The following is a 6,886-nucleotide window of genomic DNA, read 5'->3' on the forward strand; positions in this document are numbered from 1 at the left end:
ATTTTTAATATAACATCCGGATGTCTGTGTTTAGGTCTCTTAATAGGCATCTTAGGGCCGCAGAAGGATACAAAGAGCAACGTCGAGTTGCGTTTACACATCACACCGCGTGGACAGTAACTAATATAACTAAATCGCTTAACTATTACGATGTTTTCTTGGTTCTAAGTGTCGCAAAATGCTAATTTCTATCTATCTTTGACATGTAGTGCACACAACAACTCTCGGGTAACGCATATGGGTTGTATGTTTGCAACAACATGCTTCTAGTTGCAGCAGTACCGGATTTCACGGTAAGAATTCTCACGTGTTCTAATTAAATATATCTGTCTTCATCTTGTATTCTAACTATTTGTAATTATATTTCGAAGGACGAAGATGATTATTTCAATCATAGGACGATTGATAACATGAAGGATATCTGAGAGAGGCTAGCGGGGTTCCTCACGATCGAGGTGATCAACCCAAAGGGGGAGTTCCATTTCTCACAGCACGGCAGGCGACATTGAGCTAGATTGAGACTTGCTTTGCTTTTTTTCTATTGTTCTTGTCGATGATTGTTGTTTTGAGTTAGGTTGAGCCTTGTTTTGAGTTTTAGACGAGGCTAATTGTTGTGGATGATTGTACATGTGTTATATAATACTATCTTTGCTTGTGTGTCTCGCACTGTGTGAATTGTATGGATGCGTGCGATGATTGTGGTGAATTCTGTGAATTGAAATCTTTTGCAGGTATTTGATTGTGGCTGCCAAATCCTGACTAGTTCCAGGATGCAGCCGGGAAGAAAAAAGGCCCCTGTTGGGGGTAGACTAATGCGAGACGCGCCTTACTTAAGGCGCGTCTGGCAATTGGCTCCCAGGGAAGCCTGTGTAAAGCAAAATGGCGCGTCTCGCATCTCAGTCTAACGCGGGGGAGCCAAATGCGAGATGCACCCTAGGGGAGGCGCGTCTCGCATTTGCGTAATCTGAGACGCGATAATGGGGGATGCGACCCATGTTCGTCTCGTATTTTGCTTAGGGCGCGTCTCAGATTAGAGATTCTGGCGTAGTGAAGCACCACGGACAGGGTTCGGTCCTAGCTAACCCATCTGGTACCAAAATCGATGGTGAGCTCCCGCATCGGCGGGATGGTTTCCATGGCAAAAACTATCAGGTGAGGGAACGATTCGTCCTCGTTGCCTCGGACTACATACTGAAGAAACACATTGGGAGTGCAGCTGTTGCCAATGTAGCAGGCCACGTTCATTTTCTGGGTGACGTAGAGAAGGTAACCTGGCCCTGCAAATTCTGCGAACTGGGGCCGCACTATGTTTGGGTCGACTGCCATAGCATCCCCCACTCCTTCCAGCGCGGCGGAAACCTCATTGGATCGAAGATGGCACGGCCCTGACTGACCGTCGTCCCTAATGACCACGTCCCCACTGTACTCGTAGACAAAAGAGCCTGGCTTTATCAGGTCCAGCGTCCTGACACCCCAGCTGCCGGTCTCAGCGTGGCAGAACACCTCTAGCCGGTGCTTCATCCCTCGCTACGTCACCCGGTTGATGCAGGTCATGGGACACCTACACAGAGCACCACACTCATACACCACTGGCCTTCCCATCACAAGAGTGCCATCCCTATAATAGACCCGTCCTCCACCACTGTTCTTCCTCCGGCACCTGCACTTGGAGCTACATCCAGGCCCGCAGTGGCTGCCCCTCTGCTGTTTCACTGGCACAGGGAACTCGGGGCAGTCAAGGTACTCAAATTCCAGGGGAAGATGGATTCTTGCATCCATGGTCTCCTTGAGCTGCTGGGCAGTGTGCCAGCTCTTGCTGCCCAGCTCAACCTGGCCAGGTAGACGGAGGAGTCTGAACATGCAGATGTCATGGCCGCACTTGCCGGGGACGAAGCTGGCCTCGACGACCCTATAGAGGCCGTCGTAGACGTAGACCATTCCGCTGGGGCTGCGGGGCCGGCCACAGTTGTGGCCGCGGATGACACGCACTTCGATGCCGTACTCATAGCTGTTGTGGAGCGTCTGGTCAGCGTGGTGGACAAGGCTGTTTTGCTCGCGGCGGCCACTGCCGGTGTAGTAGAGGACGTCGCCGAAGTCCTAGCTTGTCGTCAAGGTACCCGCGGGAGGAGACGATGCTGGTTGCGATGGGGACGCCCTCGTCGACAAGCCTGGCGGGGACGTAGCAAATGCCGGCCATGTTCGAGGTGTGGAGGCCCAAGACGCAGAGCTCGGTGCGGTACAAGAAGGTGTCGCCTACGAGGACGCCGGGGATGTCGCCGACGATGCGGACGTCTCGATGGAGGCAGTGGTGGGTTGAGAACATTTTGGAGTAGGCGCGCATGCTGGGGCGGATGCTGTTGTGGGTGATGACCTCCTCGCGCTCGTAGGCATCGCGGAGCGCCTCGAAGGTGAGGCGCGTGCGGCGGACGAGGGAGCGATAGATTTGTTGGTCCATCGGGCTGATGTGGGCGACGCGCATCATCCTAGGGCCGGAGTGAGCACGCCTCTCGGTGTTGGAGGGATTGGATGCTCCTCCTGCGCCTGGTTCTTCTTGCTGCTGCGGGTACATAGGAAGAAGATGACGAGGAACTGGAGCGGGAGCTGCACTGAGGGATTCGAGCTTGTATTTTGTGAGCGGCGGTGCTGCAACGGGCATGGTATTTTGCTGTAGCGGCGGCGGAGAGGATCCATTGCCGTGAGAAATCCATTGTTTCTATTCTAATCACCCTTACTCTAGATGGGTAGACGGAGTGGGATAACAATATTATAGAATATATCCTTGCGAACATCCCATCACTACTAGTTCGATAAACCGACGGTAATAGTCTATTACCGCAGATAAATGGACATTACCATTGGATCATAACTGCCTATTTGTACCGGCGGTAATGCAATCTACCCTAGTTAATTCTCTCTTCTTCTCTCTCACTCCTCTCCCTCACATTATTCTCTCCGGTCTTCTCTTCTCCCACCTCCCCTCCCCTCCTCTCCCCAACCTCCAGCCCTCCTCTCCCTACCCATGCTGCCTCCCTTCCTCTCCGCCGCCATCTCCCCTCCCTTTCTCCCCGCCGCCGCCTCCCCTCCCCTCCTCACCCCCGCCGTCTCTTCCCCTCCCCTCCCCCATTGTTCCCCACCGGCACCTCCCCTCTCTTCTTCCTCCGTTGCTCCTCCCCACACCTCCCTTCTTTCCTCGCCACCACCTTTGACGCTCCTCCCCTCCTCCTCTCTTGCAGCGCAAGGCTACGGCAGCCGGTGCGCGGGAGTAGTGGAGGTTTTTTATTTTTTTCTTTTTTAACCGGCAGCACCGCCAGTTCTGGACCTGAGGGTGATGCATCACACCATCACTGCCGACCCTAATCTAAAGGATGGTCAAACCGGCGGTGATGGGGTGCACTAGTGCAACTCAGGCAAATCTTCCCTCACTCGTAGCTCAGGTTTAATTAATTTTTTGAGATCCGCTAGATAGCACCCACCAAAAATCAAAACAAATTTGGAAATAGGATTTAGTGCAAGATTTACCTGCTCTGGTAGCTGTTGAGGGTCATCATTGGTAAGATCCATCACATAGTCATCATCAGTAAGCTCCGGCTGATCCGGGTGGGAGACGGTAGTGACAGTGGCAGGCACATACAACACGGTGATAGTGGTAGGCGTGGAGATTGCTGCTGTCGCGGAGGAGACAATAGGCGCAGAGAAAGTGGTGACGCCACCTAAGTCGGTCGTCAAGTTCGATCCATTGGTAAGGTAAGGAGATGGTCCTCGCTTCATGGCCAAGTTAAGCGGTGGCGGCTGTGACACCTCAGGTATATGGGAGCCAGACTTAGTTCATTAAGTGTAGGATGTGCTCTGGTGTGCTATTTAAGGACAAGATTTTAGGGTGTTTTCTGTAATTTTAGAAAAATATAGGGCTTAATGTGCAAAATGTGTGTGTGGGTGGATAATTTTGAAAAATAGGAAGGGCTGTTATGCAATGATGCTTTTACCTTTAAACCATTGTAAAAAGTGAAAACAAATCAGGGAGTTGTTTGAAATGTAAAATTTAAATAGGTTTTAAAAGAAATTTGACTAGTTGTATGGTTTTTAAAATAACTTTGAAACCTCAACTCTTCTGAAGGGGAACCCTAAAGCAAAAGTGTAGATCTTTTTAGTCTCTACACTTTTGGTTTGTGGATCATTTTCATTTGAGCTCTGATTTAAAAGTTACTCAAGCTTTACAGTGAGCCCCCTAAACTTTTGAACAATTGCAACCGGGTCCTCATCGTCCACCTCCAGCTGCTCTGCTCTGCTCTGCTCCGCCCATGAGCTGCTGACGCCGCCGCTTAACTCCGGCGAGCTGCCCCGGCCGCCACCTGCCCCCGCGCTGCTCACCAGTGCCACCTCCACCTCCAGCGCACCTGCCCCGCCGCTTGCCTGGCCCTGGTGGCCGTTTTCCCGAGCCGCCACGCCATCCCCGAGCGTGCCACGACCGCCACGACGTCGCCGGCGTCTAGCTCCTCCTTGCCGCGCCCCAGTGCTTCTCCGAGTGCTTAAAACCCTTCAGTACCTCGTGAGCCACCTCTTTTGCCTTTTCCCCGAGCTCAAATCACCCCCGGTCGTCTTCTTCCTCATGCCGCCGCCGTCCAAGCCGCGCCGCCGTTCGGCCTCGCCGTCGGTAGCTCAATCCCGAGCCTCCCCTCCCCGACTTCTTGCTCCACCAGCACCACCTCACCCTCCTGAAGCTCATCGCACCGGCCGTTTTCCATTTCCCCCACCAGAGCGCCCTGCCCACGAGCACGCCGCCGTTCCTCCGCCGCCGCAGCTCGGCCTCGTCGCCGTCCCACTGCTCCGCCGTCCCCCAGCCCCTGCCAAGTGGAGCAACAGCACCACATCAACCTCACGAAGCTCTCCAGGCACTTGTCGTTCACTCCCCAACCCTCCAGCCACCGGAACGCCGCCGCCAAGCTTCCAGCCGCCGCCGCCACCTCTGTCCACCATCGCGCCACCGCTACAGCTCCTCCCCGGCCCAACTCCGGTCACCCCTGAGTACGTTATAAGCCCCTGAGCATTTCCCCTCCCTTTCCCCTCGCCGCCGGCGAGTTATCTTGCCGGAATTAGGCGCCGGTGATCCACCCCGAGAGGAAAGCCAGCCAGGGACCGGATTGCTCTGTTTTAAAAACTTCCAGGGGTCTGTTTGTAAAGGATCAGTCCCCTTTTCCATTTCTTTTTCAGCCAGCTTTGAAAATTCATAGGGAATGGTAGGAAAATCCAAAAATGGTAAAACTAGTTCTGTTGTGTTCATAAAAATAAGATCTACAACTTTTGTTACTAAGGTGTAGTTTGAAATCAACTAGTTTTGAAGTTATTTAAATGTTTTCAAAAAGGGATCTTTTGTGTATAACTTGTGTGATTTAAGTTTATTTCCTGCAACTCTTGGCTATTAGTTAGCTTAAGTAGTGTTTAGTTTTGTGTGAAATATTCAAGACCAGTACAATTTTGTGAATTGAATAATTTCAAAATTTGTCAAAATGAGTTCAAACAACTAAGATTGAAGTATAATTACTACTAAATGTGTTTGAACCTATGATTAGGAATAATTGCTTTAGTTTTGTGATATTAGTTGTTTGATGATTTTGTCATTTTATTGTTGATGCTGAGTGTGTATTCATCGGTTAAATTACAACTTTATCGTGAAGGAAAGATTTAACATGTTTGTTACTAAAAATCAATCCTTGCATATCATGTAGACTCGTCGACGCTTGAAGACGGAGACTACGAGTTGATCTTGGAACCCAAACCTGGGCTATCTGAAGACTCCGTCCAAGCTACCGAAGAAGTGACTGAAGCCCCGAACCGACGTTCGGAAGTTTTTAACTCGTCTGACCCTAACTTCGCTTCCGAAGGCAAGCCCCGATGCACATCCCAATATTTCAAGTTATTACAAATTCATTCTTATATTATATATTTTGCATTACGTCTAGGAGTTGAGATGAAACCCTAGTTGCATGATATCTTAGGAAACCAATGTGTTGTACCCGAGTCCTTATCGCTTAGGTGCTCTGCTAAATAGGACCCGTAAAAGTCGAGTGATTTCCTGTCACTCGCGCGATATAGGAGTTGCTTGTTTACAATTCTGCAACCACTATAAGGATGACGGACAGGGTCATGTGTTGTATCATGAGCTGGAAGTTTACCCTGTCTATTTTGATAAAAGCTTTAAGGTCGAAATGTGTGGTAGTGGTGGCTAAGCGTTTGAATGTACTAGCCACATGCCGTGAAATATGGTAAGCGGTAAGCCTAGTAACTGATCGGCCCGGCAAGTGGACATACCCCCCACCACTCGTATTTTGGTTCTTCTTGTTACTCGATTCGATGTGTGGGAATACGTGTTGCAAGGGCAACCAGGAGTACGGGTTTGTAGTCGCGCTACAGCCGTACGTCCTGCACACATTGGGTGTGCGTATGGTCCTGCAGTCGCTTGTGGTGGTCCTGATCCACGACCCGGAATGAAAGGCAAACGGTTGCTTCGGAATCATCGTTGGATGATCCAAGCGTGTGTGTTAGGTTTACCTTGCAAGGTTTAAATTCGGTCCGGATCGTCCGCCTCTCATGAGAATTGAGATTGCTTATCCCTTTTACCACATAGAGTAAAAAGTGTAATTGATGATGGAAGAATCTTGTTGATTGATAATCTCTATCTTGCTTATTTAGTATAGGTGCTTACCTAGAATGGTTAGTCAAACTAGAATCTGAAAGCTAAAATTTGAAGTAGATTATACTCTTTGTTGCTTTTCAGCTGAAAATAAACCCAGAACCTTACCATACCTTCATGAGTCTAGTTATGGGCTAAAGTATACCCAAACTCGGGTAAGTCTTGCTGAGTATCATTATACTCAGCCTTGCTAGAACT

General features: G+C 50.2%; 1 pseudogene; it reads right to left on the minus strand.

Moving 5' to 3' along the window:
* Positions 1-1,074: 1,074 nt before the first annotated feature.
* LOC112885410 lies at positions 1,075-2,656 on the minus strand (annotated as a pseudogene).
* Between the last annotated feature and the right edge of the window lie 4,230 nt (positions 2,657-6,886).

Source organism: Panicum hallii, chromosome 3 (assembly GCF_002211085.1).
Source record: "Panicum hallii strain FIL2 chromosome 3, PHallii_v3.1, whole genome shotgun sequence".
NCBI lineage: Eukaryota > Viridiplantae > Streptophyta > Magnoliopsida > Poales > Poaceae > Panicum > Panicum hallii.